General features: G+C 34.5%; 1 protein-coding gene across 4 annotated transcripts in view; it reads right to left on the bottom strand.

Moving 5' to 3' along the window:
* Positions 1-12937, bottom strand: part of STXBP5 (syntaxin binding protein 5) — a 189587-nt gene that overhangs the window by 45850 nt on the left and 130800 nt on the right. The gene's annotated exons all lie outside the window — the stretch shown is intronic.

The raw sequence follows: 12937 nt of genomic DNA, 5'->3' as shown, positions 1-12937 counted from the left end.
CAGCATAACTTATGACTTTTAGAATGTGACTTTTGTAGAAAACATATCAATAAAGAGGAAAGACTTATGATTATCACAGTATGAAGATTTCAAAATAACCCAACTTAATCCTTTGTCTATACTGAGGTTTAATAATTACAATAAAGTGACTATTCCTTTTCTCAGAACCTGCAGGTATACAATGTCCCCTTTCTGAAAGAATAATGCAAAAAAATATGTACATTAAATATAAACAGTGAAAAGTAAAACATCAAAAATCATATTCTAGGATATACAAATTAGAAACATGAGACCAAGAAATAAACATCAGTTTAATATCCTTTAAAGACAAAATTATCAGTATCTGTCTCTCATGCTCAAACATAAATTCCACAGGTTTAGAAGTAGAACTTATATTGTAAAATATGTCACAGACACGATGTCTATTTAAATGTCTAGCACTTACATGTGCTCAGTATAAACAGCAAGGGATAAATAAATGTGCAAACAAAATTAAGTCCTCTAAAAGCAGCTACATTTCTATACAAATAAAATTCAATAAAGAGAAAAAGAGGACAAATAAAATTATTATGGCTCTATTATTAAGAAAGGACACCATATGGAAATACCCACAGTACACATATACATCAGCTAAAATGGAGGTGATCTCCAAATAGAATACTAATAGGCTGGTGTAGACCTGGGTATAACAAGGTCTTTTCATTCTTGAGCTTTTGGAGCTTTTATCTTCAATATTTTTTCTATCTCAACCTCTTTCCCTAAATCCATTAAAAAAAAAAAGAAAAGCATGGTTTCTGTTATCATAACTATGCCAAATCTCAAAAAAGAGATTTTGGTACAAAGTCTATGGCACAAGAGCTGTGACATTACCCAAATAGTAAGTGCTACAAACTTGTTCCATACAATAATCTAAGCTAAAGTTCTAAGCCCCACAACTTCAGAAGCAACTATTTGAAGATAGAACTTCAATGAAGTGATTAAATTAAGAAATGGAGCCATCAGGATGGGTTAAACGCATTCTGAGGGCCAGAATGATAGTACAGTAGGTAGGGTGTTTGCCCTGCCTGTGGCCAACCAGGGTTTGATGCCCAGCATCCCATATGGTCCCCTGATCACCACCAGGAGTAATTCCTGAGTACAGAGCCAGGAGTAACCCCTGAGCATTGCTGGCTGTGACCCAGCTTCCCTCACCTCCCCCTCCTCAAACCCCTCCCAAAATAAATAAATAAAACCAGTCAGACTAGTCCTTAAAGAGAAGAAAGGACATACGGAAGCATAAACATACCAGGATACACGTGCCTGGAAAAAAATAAAAAAGAGAGAGACGAGAGGACGTAGTGAGAATGTAGCCATCTACAGGTAAAAGAAAAGAGAATGACAAGCAGTTCCACAACACCATTGCTCGGGAATTCTAGTGTCCAGAACTACTCTAGACAAAATCAATTTCTGTTGTGTAACCTGTCCAGTCTATTACGTGGAGCAGAGCGATCGTACAGCAGGTAGGATGCTAGTCTCACACATGGCAGAGGAGGGTCCAGCCCTGGAAACCCATAAAGTCCTCTGAGCTGCAGCAAGAACGATTCCTGAGAGTAAGGAGTACGCCCTCGGCAGCGCCGGGTGTAGCACCCCCCCAGGAGAATTCAAAATAAAAGATTCTATGATGGCAGCCTTGGCAAATACAAGAAAAATCACAGCAGAAACGGATAAATTTAGTGCCGTTCTAAAAACAGTTGTAAAAGAAATGATTTCAATAATGTAACTCTAGTTTGGACTAATGTTTTTTATTATAGGAAAAAAGCAGCAAGTAATTTTTAGAAAGATCACTGTATATCCTTCTAATATAATCGTATCATTCTTTAAAGATAAATATAAAGTGTTGTGATAGAAAACACGGACTGCTGAGCAGACTTTATTAGGAAATTTAATGCAAAATACATTCAGAAATAGAATTAAACACTGAATATACAATATTTCTTATTCTTCATTTGAGTCACCCTAAAAAAGAAAGAGAATTGATTGGAGAAACTCAGGCTTTTATAATGGTTTTAAAGACTAGACTAAAATTCAGTTCTTGCCCCATATAGGATAATAAAACTTCAAAATTACCTTAAAATGTGTTACTGCACACTTGACTCATCTTCTCTTTCAGATGAGCTTCTTTCAACAGCCATAGTGTAGATTACACATAAAGACAAGCTACTACAAATATTAGAGCCATATCAGAGTCATATGCGGGACAGAATGTTGGGAAATAAAAACCGGAAGTCTCTACTTCTTATAACACGAAGTTTTATAATGACTTAGAATGACTTTCTAATTCAAAATTCTATTTAATGTCATACATACCTTTTCATACATATTATGTGCAAATCCAAATGGAACTCTAAGAATTTATGTTTCATCTTATAAAAAAAAACTGGGAATACAATACAATGAAAAGATACTACAGAACACGAGAGCACAATATGCTACTGAAATACAGCAGAGATTTTGGTCCTATGGTTAGGTCATCACCATGAACCATTACTCTGATAACAAAACTTAATCTCCCCAAGGCTCAATTTCTCCACTTGAAAGTTAGCGCGTTTGAGTTGCCTTAAAATTGTATGATCTAGTGCATTGGTGATTTAGAATATAATAGTAGAATAGATGGAAGCTGTCTTAGAACACTTTAACTTAAAATAAGAAACTTGGGGGTCACATATGAAGAAAATGAATATGACTCATCTATCAGAACTAAAGAATTGCACTTAAATTAATGGACAAACTATTCTAATTGAAACACACTTCCAAAGTCACTTTAGGTTTTACTATAAAAAGATAGTTAACCATTAAGTAACTGCAAACTTAAACTCTGACAAATGGAAAAGGACCTGTATTAACAAATTCCATATGAAAAATATAAAGTGCCTAGAACAATGAGATATCTATTACATAGAGCAATTATTTCTATGACTTGGAAGAGCACTCATAACCACCATACTTTTGAATGTTTATACTTAAACTTCCGATATTATTATATATCTCTCATAATTTCCCATAATCAATTTATTAATTGTTACTTCTACATAAAAATAATATTTAAAATTGGGACATGCATGAAGTTGTAGAATATTTTATCCAGCTAGGAATTCAGCATGAAGTAGAATAAAATAATTTTTTGAAAAGATGGACAACATTTAGTTTCAAAATCTATCAAACAATCCTGTATCTGGACCATGATTTTTCCATAGAGCTATGAAAACCTTCACTATGTTTTGCTGTTAAAAGATACAAGTTTGCAGACTACTTTAACACACAATTAAAATAATAAAAAGCTTTACCAGAATTTTATGAGCAGACAAAATCATACTTAATATCATTTTTGAAAGGAATTATGAAAACTATAAAATGAAAGTTACTGATCTTTGAAATACGGTGGGGAAAATGATAAACTAGTCAGACCACCTGGATATAAATTCTAGCTCAGTCATTTGCTTGCTATGTAATCCGTAAGAGATATTATTTAAACGCAGTCTCCTCATTTGTAAAACGGAGCTAAAGTAACCGGTTCACCGACATTATTTAAGTGCATTTAATAAGAAAAACACATTTATAAAGGGCTGGCACACTGCCTAGAGTGTTGCAACTGCAAACTACTTTAGGAAAAAAGATGACTGTTATCTTGATTGTACTGTTGAACAATGAAAGGAACGAATGGCGGGGACTGATTTTCCAGGCTAGGCTTAGGCTTGACTGTTCAAATGTGATTGGTTAACGGACATCAGCCCTGTTCTAATGTGACACCAATCAAAGCAGTTAAATTTCTTTCTTTTTCTTTTTGAAGTAAAAGCAGGTTTTATTTAGAGAACCTGAGAAAGGGGAGAGAGCACTCGAGAGGGAGCACAAGAAGCAAGAGAGGCAAGAGAGATGGGGGAAGGCGAGGGAGTGGTGTGCTCGAGAGGGAAGCAGGACGTCTCCAGAGTGCAGAGGGAACCCCAGGACGCATCCCCGAGCCCCAGCAGAAGGCAAGAAAGCACACACCTCAAGAGGGGAGATGGAGGTGCCAATGCACATGGGCAACAAGTGCATGGGCTGGCACACACGTACACAGGCGACACTTCTGCTCAGGCAGCACATGCCCTCGGTGGTAAGAGGGCTCTGGCAGCCTATGTGCCTGCAGCAGTTCACATCAAAGAACTGGGGAATTTAAGGAATAATGTTTCAGAGGCAAGCCAGCCTTCAGCCTTATTCAGTTTCTTTCACAGGCTGATGCTTTCTTTTTACGCATTGCAAAACCCAGTTTAGGTAATGTGGTGACAATATCATTCACATTGATGATGCCTCACCACTGTCCTTACTGCTAGTTCATATCTCAGTCCCCTGCCACTCATTTCCCAGTGCGGAGTCACTTCAGTTCTGCAGTCCAAGGTGTAGGATTTGTTATCCCTTAGAAACTTTGGGTTGCTTTGTTCTGTTCCCCTGTATACCACAGAGAAGTGAGATCATCCGTCCAGCAGGGATATTTCTTATGTCCTTCCGTGTTAGGGCACCACTTATGCGTCTAAGATGAAGCTATTACTGATTTCAGAGGGAGAAGAATCCTCTTTGGAAGCTTCAGGAGCTTCAGAACGAGGTTAGTTATTAGATATTGGGAACAGACAGCTTAGAATGCTCAAAGAGGCGGGCAGGAGGCTAGCTCAAAGGGCTGAAGCACAGGCTTTGCATATGAAAGCCCAAGTTTAATAATTCCCCTGTCCACCACCACAGTCTCCAGCCACCACAAGGAACCTATCAATAACATCACTGCAGGCTTACTAGCTAAGGGAAAACAGGATTAAAACTGCTAGTAATTTTGAGAACATGAGCATTCTGTGCCCCTCTCGGAGAGTCCGGCAAGCTACTGAGAGTATCCCGCCCGCAGGGCAGAGCCTGGCAAGCTACCCGTAGTGTATTCCATATGCCAAAAACAGTAACAAGTCTCACAATGGAGACATTACTGGTGCGCGCTCGAGCAAATTGATGAGCAATGGGATGACAGTGACAGTGAGCATTCAATATGAAAAATGTCAGCCTTGAAAGAGACGGCTTTAAAGACAAAGAACTATAAGTTCCTTTCAATGTCTCATTGATATTCTCTGTGTTTTACTAATACATTTTATGCTACATCTTCTTATAAAACTCTCGGTAGCTTGCCGGGCTCTCCGAGAGAGATGGAGGAATCCAACCCTGGTTGGCCACATGCAAGGCAAACGCCCTACCCCTTGTGCTATCGCTCCAGCCCGCCCGCATGGCAGAGCCTGGCAAGCTGCCTGTGGCGTATCCCATATGCCAATAACAGTAACTGCAAGTCTCACAATGGAGATGATACTGGTGCCCACTCAAGCAAATCCATGAACAACAGGAGAACAATGATACAGTGCCTATTATAAAGCTAGGAATTAACATAGGGAGCTAAGCGAATGTCTTTTTTATTATTTTTATACAGCAAAAAATTTATGTCCCAAATGGGGCAGTCTTAAAGTGAGTCTTATTTTTTTGACATCTAACCACAAAATACTAATTCAAAAGGATGCATACACTCTTCTGTTCACTGCAGCACTTAGTACAACAGACAGAAGTGGAAGGAGAGATGAATAGTTACAGAAACTATCATGTATTTTTACAATGGAAAACTATGCATCTACAAGAAGATGAAATTTCATAGTTCTCTGGATTTGGTTGGAACTGGAGGGTATTAATGGTAAGCAAAATTAGCCAGAGGAGGAGAAACAGTCAATGATTTCATCTGTGGTATATGGAGAAACAAAACAAGGGAATGGATAGTAGTGAACAATGGTGAGTGGAAACCCTTATTCTGAATAATGACACTGATATTACCAAGCAGTTGGGGGAAGAGGAGAGGAGTGGATGACAAGGAACATAAGGACAGTCACGGACAGTCTTGGGTACCTTGGTGCATAACGTTGTCCAACAATACCACAGATATTAACCCTATTGTACCCATGTTAAGTTATAATTAAAATAATAAAAAATAAATATTGTCTTCATTTTCTTTCTGAATGAATAAAAAATTGAGAAAGTGAAACTTTCTGCCGTATAAATCTGTCATTTAAATCCCAGGATATAAATCTCAGAATATATGCTGGAATTTAAAAAAAAAAAGCACTGAAAAATTCTAACTGAAAATAAACAATACATATCTATGTACGTTAATAAGCATATACTATAGGAGTTACAACAATGGTTCCTGAAGAAAAAAACAATTATGTATAACTGTGTATAAGTTTAACAGCTGAATAAAAGTTAACGCTTTTCTAAAAATAATAATAGAAACTTGCATGACAAAACAAACAAAACCTTTACAATAACACAAAGTGAGTGTTATTAAACAATATTCCCAGTCATAATAAATTTCTCTTTCAAAAAACCGAGTTTAAATATTTCAAGCTATATATTTTACTCAAAACAGATAAATTCAGTAAGCTAGTAAATACATTTAACAAAGCAAACAAAACCCCACGACTAAAAATCAGATAAAAATTATTTCAAAAATAGTTATCAAGATAACTATTGCCAGCAAGATAACACTTTGAATTACATTTTTTAAAGTTCATTAGTTTACTCAAGTAGAAAGTCCCTCCTACGATTTTATATCCTATGATAGTAGAATAACCTTTAAACAACTATTAAAACAGATTATACTATTAACGGATTGTAAAATTAACTAGTATTGTAAAATACTAGTACACAATTAAGGTAATTTAACTATTACCAACTGATTAACTTAATACCCCACAGATACAGAGATGGAAATGATTGATTCTCCATAAATAAAAAGCCCTTTGCCCAAGAATAAAACACCATATTTAACAAGTGACCAGAGGCACTAACAGCCAACATTAATATGACTAAACAGGGTTCAATTTACAACATGCGAAAAAAAAAAATGAATGGTGCTTCTAAAATATTTGAAGTTTAATCGTATATTAAACTTATCAGTTAAAAAATTAAAAATGTTAAAATAATTTCAGAGGCCTAAAAATTCTTCCAATTTATAATAGCCAGGTACATGTCATGAGGAATTTGCAGTAAATAACAACTATGTAACAGCAAGTTTTAGTTCAAATAAAAGTGACTTGAATTTATAAAAAAATAATTAAATTCATTCTTTCAGTAAAGTGGTATTTTTTGAGGTTTTATAAATCTCTGAATATAAACTTTTTTTTAAATCAAAAAGTCCTAGTCTGATTACAATTCCAAAGTGTGAGAAATATTATTTATGCCAACCTAGTCTGAGAATTTTAAGCATGTTTGGGAAGCACTTTATAAAACCAATAAATAAAAATCATTAGTTAAAAATACTCTTCATTCACTTACTTTAACACTGGGGAGGAGGTCCTTTTTTTTAAAAAAAAAGCCATTTAACCCATGGGGTGTGTAGATTACAGAATAAAGAGCCAATCTTGTAGAAAATGATAGATTTCCTTAAATCACTGGGATGCTGAACATAAGAATAATAATTTAAAAAAAAAGAACAAAAAAAAAAAAGAAGAAATAACCTATGATGAAAAAAGGCAGGTTCAAACTTGGGAACTGGGATGAGAGAGCTAGCCCAGCAGACTGAGTGACTGTTTTGCATGCAAGAGGCCCAGACTCAATCAGCGGTGGCACCTGGTCTGCATTTATGGGCACAATACCTGAGTACCAAACTGGGAGGAGCCCCCAAGCATTGCCAGATGTGGTCCCTCACCCCGTTAAAATCTCCAAAACAAATTTTAAAGAAGAACCCGAAAACATAAAATTGAACTACTTATGGCATAAATTGAACCTTGTTTTATTTTTGAAAGGAAGCAAAAATACAAAGTAGTAGAAAAAGTCCCACTGTAAGTCATAGGAAGAGCTGCAACCCCAATTTAACCAATCTTTAATAATGATTGCCCCGATGCGTGTAGAAGAAACACAGCCCAAGAGATTATTGCTTAGCAAAGGACAAAAAATTAATATATACAAAATGCAATGCATTAGATAATTTTCTGGTGTGGAGTTAGCATTGCATAGAGCAAGGATTAGAGACAAAATAGAAATTTCTATTTCCTACCTATATCACTGGCTACCATCTTGGAAAACTTTCTGCTTTTGGTCTTCACTGAAAATAATATTTTGATATAAAATGTCAAAATCTAGTCAAAAACTAAATTGAACATAAATTAAAGAAAATATTTTAAAGTAAATATACTATACCCTTTTCTATAAAATTATTCATTTTTTGTTCATCATCTGAATTGTGTGGTGATGAAGAACCTACACAAATAAAGACAATGAAAGGAACAGACACACGGTCAGTCACAAACACAGAGCTGTTACAGGGAAAGCACAAACACGGTAATCTGGTAACTGAAACAAGTTCCTACACCACTGGTCACACAGAAAATGTCATCTAAACAGCTAAGAAAAATTCTTATAAACAATTCCTATAAGAATAACAATCATCTTTCAAAGAGAGACCAATCCATAACATATGTGTGCATATACACAATCACTCTAGTACCATTTTTCCTAAAATCACAGCCAATTAAGAAATCATGTTAGAAAACTTCTTTATCTGATTTTTATGTAGACATTAAATGAATTATCAAATAGATTTATCTAGTAATTCTGAAAAAATATTGTACCATAAAATTTTTTAGAGTTAACTTCTGAGATACAGTGTTTAAGAGCAAGTATAAATTTAATAGTTTTGAGATATATTTATATTCTATATAAGACTTGAAATTCTACGGATAATACTTATCTTTGAGATGTGCTTAAATATTTAAATTCAATGACAGAAACTGTTAACTATTATTTTGGCTGTGATTTACAATAAGTTTACTTAACATTTTATTTCATAATTAAATTATATTAGTCATAGACTATAAAACATAATTAGTTACATGATACATAATATAAACATGGTTATGATGAATTATAATGACTACACTTTTAGAATTCTTTAATAATATTTCATAGGATTGAGATTTTTGTACAGTTTCCAGTTTCCTACTTATATACTAATTCTTTAATTTCTAATGTGACTATTCTATTACAAATGCGATTCTAAGCTGTATTCTACAGAGTTCTTCAAATGTGGGTTGCAACTCAACACAGGTCAGATAACTTAAAAATAAGTTTGTTTGCAAATTTTAAAAAATTTGCTACCCATAAATGTTAGCTATATACCTATAGACCCAGGTTCCCATAAAAATTTGGGGGTTCAGGTGTTTTGAGAAAACTTAAGTATACTGTTCTATCAGGTGTATTTTATCAACAAATACATCTTTACAGCACAAAATTATATATATTTTTCATAATATTCTTTGTTACAAATCACCTTCCTGACTTTAAATTCCCATAACCAGAAACTTTCTTTGGATGATGTTAACCATCTAAGAGCTTGTATTTTTTACATTCACACAAAAATGATCTTTTCCATTAAACGATAAAAGTTGGGCTCCATCTGATTTATCTTTGTATCCTCTTTGCACTCACTGGATTGTTTTTTGTGTGAAAATATGTATCTTTTAACTAAATTTTTTTTGTTTGTTTTTGGGTCACACCCCAATGGTGGTCAAGGGTTACTCCTGGCTCCACACACAGGAATCACTCCTGGTGAAGACTGGGGGACCATATGGTATCCCAGAGATCAAACCTGGGTCGGCCATATGCAAGGCGAGAGCCTAACTCCTCTGTACGATCTCTTCAGTGAGAGACATATATTTAAAATTCTTACTGTCATCATGAATACGTGATATCTGAGTGATGATACACATTTTACTAATAATTATTTTATTCAACATATTTCATATGTTACTTCTAAGTATGAGTATAAAAATATCTAGCATTTTCAACATAAAAACAGGCCAATGAGTTGTACCTATAAGTAAAAAATGGAAGACATATTTTACTCATTCAAAATGCTGATCTCTGTTGTAATAACTTCTGTGAACACTCACAAAAAAGTTCCAAAATTGTTCTCAGAATATCCTGTTTGAACACAGCTAATTACTAAGTTTATACAAACATATGAAATACCTACCTTTTGTTTTTCTCTAGAGAATATGTCAATTTTAGAGAAATAAGTCAATTTTCTAGAGTACTGTTCATTTTGGATGAGGTACAAAAATATTCGAACAGTGAAGCAATATGAATTCTGTGATAGCAAGACAGCAGAATAAACTTGCTATAGATAGCAAAATTAACTCCATGCTAAATCATAACAAAAAAATTTTTTTTTAAATTACAGGTAAACACCTTTTTTTTAAAAAATAAACTGAATAGGCAAAGCTTATGCTCATATTTTCTCAGGATATTTTTAACAGGACTTTGATACTGATTATCTTATCTTCTGCAATCACATAAGATTTCAAAGTTTTCCAACAAAGTTTCTCTTTGTCTATATGCATTATTAAGGTTAATGTGTTTAGATTACATTTCCACAATTCATGTGGAAATTCATGAGGGTATCATTTGAACTTCTGCTCATTTTTATACTTTTCTTCTCCTATAAAAATAGCATTTTCTAAAAACTATACTAATTTAACTATATTAATTTTGATATTCAACATTGCATTTAAATACTTCCTTATGCATTTATCTGATAGCTTCTTCTTTGGCCACACCAGGCAATTTCAGGGGTTACTCTTGGCCCTGAACTGAAGAATTACTCCTGCAGGTGCTCAATACTACTTTCTGTGGTTTTAATTCTGTGGTCTGGTCCCCTTGTGCTCTAGAAATTCATGTTAAGCTCACCCCATCTTTTTTTATTTTGAGTAATATAAATGAGCAGAACTTGCATGTGTTGGAAGAGGAAAAATAATTATTTTTTCTACAACAAGTTAACAGACCTGAAGACATGTTACAACTGAGCAAACAGTAAGAAAACTGATACACAGAAGTTGGCAAAAATGAGTATTAACAATTTTTAAATAAACATGTAGCAAAAAATATAAATAAACATTATAAGTAAGTAATAAAGGGATAGCTTTCTGAATTTTAGCCTACTTTTTACTGATAGAGTCTCAGTAATATGCATGACTGACTTTTAGCTCCTGCAACAAAGTAGTTCCAGGTATTACTACTGCCTACAAAAGTTCAATTTATTTTTTATAAAAGCAACATTCCTGATATGAAGTAATGAATGTAACTTTAGAAAAGTAATGTGTAATTCTTTAAAAATTCTTGTATATTTTATAGTAAAACCAAAGACTCAAAACCTAAATTAGCTTACATAAAGGTAAAAATTTTCATTTTATCAGGACTCCTGATGTTATAAATTTTCACTCTGCATTTCAATCTTACTGAGAAAAACAAAGTAATAACTAGGGTTATAAAGCCCTGCACATTTAAGCTGCACATTGTAAGGGCAAAAGAGCACTTTTTATTTGAAAATGTTGAACCATTTTTGAGTTTTGAGAGAAGAAAGGATTTGGAGGGTCTTTCTGTCTTATTTTTGTGTGTATATGTATATATATATATGTACATACATACACACATCTGTATAACTGAAATTAAATATACATGTATACTTTTAATTTGCTATTCAAAACTGGCAGAAATAGCTATAAAAAGTTCTACCTAAGATACACTTAATTAATTTATTTGAACTAAATCTTGTTACATTTTTATAGTCAATTAACATATAAAACACAATATATAACATGTTCAAATGACGCAATCTGGCTGATAGCCATGTCAGACCGGCAATGGTAATGACATGATATTTAGAGAAGTTAATATATCAAAACAGTGATATATGTTATTAGAGGAAGAAGTGAAATAATCGAAAGATAACAAAATTCTAAATGCCAAGTTCAGAAATAACTTGGTATAATAATCCTATCCATATTATGTATTCAAACTTATTCTACCAATGCTCAGACTTAATATTAGGTGCTAATTATGTGTTTTCATTATTTCTCCATATGCTTTATTAGCTTACTGAGTGAATTTAAATATAAAATTTGAGAAAAACAGGAGGTAAACTTATTTTAAGAAATGATTACCTTGTGCAGTATCAGGAACATGTAATTTTAAAAACAAAAGCATCTAGCTCTAATAAAACACTAAGTAGAAACAGGAGAGAAAAAGCAAAATGTATTTTTCAAAAATTCTCATTCTTACAACTATTTACTGCAATTGGACTAGTTATGGAAGGAACAAAATCTAAGAACACTGTAGCTTATGCTAAGAACCAACTTCCAGTAGAAAGCGGATGAAAATTCTCAGCCAGATAAGTTATTAAAAGCTAATTAAAAAATTTTACTTTGAACTGGAGGGAGCACACCATCTGAGGAGCAAATCCTTATTGTGTATTAGGGGAAAGTGGAGCCACACCAGCCTTGTTCAGCGCTTACTCCTGGCCCTGTGCTCAAGGATTACTCCTTCCGGTTACTCAGGGACTAGAGGAGGCTCCAGGGATCAAACCCTGTGGCAGATCCTTCACAATGAAGACAGCCTCTGCGTCCTGCGGCTCCGTCAGAAAGACTGAGACAGAGGGAGGCTTGTCCAGGTAATGGACTGGCCTCCACAGACCAGGTTCAAAGGGCTCTGTGGCCTTTTATTAAGGTCAAATTCCATATCTCTCCCTCAGGTCACATATGCTACATGTAACGTGTTAATACAAAGAACAAAGAAGCTCTGTTAGTGCAGCTGTGGCAGGGCTGAGGGTAGATAAGCAAAGGTCCTGAGGCGAAGGGAAGGCTCTGTTCCTTTTGGCAGACCTTCCCCTGCAAGGCTGTCTATCACAGGACTCCCGTCCTGCTCTCTCCCTAACCGAGTATGCGGGACGCTGCCCATCTGCCACGGCCTATATTTAAAGGGCAATTTCCCACAGAACCAGGGCTGAGCACACACAAGGCAACTCCGGCCTCCTGTAGTTAAAATTTTTTAAGCCAACCTTATTAAAAGATGAACAATT

This window comes from Sorex araneus, chromosome 4, assembly GCF_027595985.1.
Source record: "Sorex araneus isolate mSorAra2 chromosome 4, mSorAra2.pri, whole genome shotgun sequence".
Classification (NCBI taxonomy): Eukaryota; Metazoa; Chordata; class Mammalia; order Eulipotyphla; family Soricidae; genus Sorex; species Sorex araneus.
The sequence above is the reverse complement of the archived record's forward strand: the minus strand, read 5'-3'. Positions and strand labels throughout refer to the sequence as shown.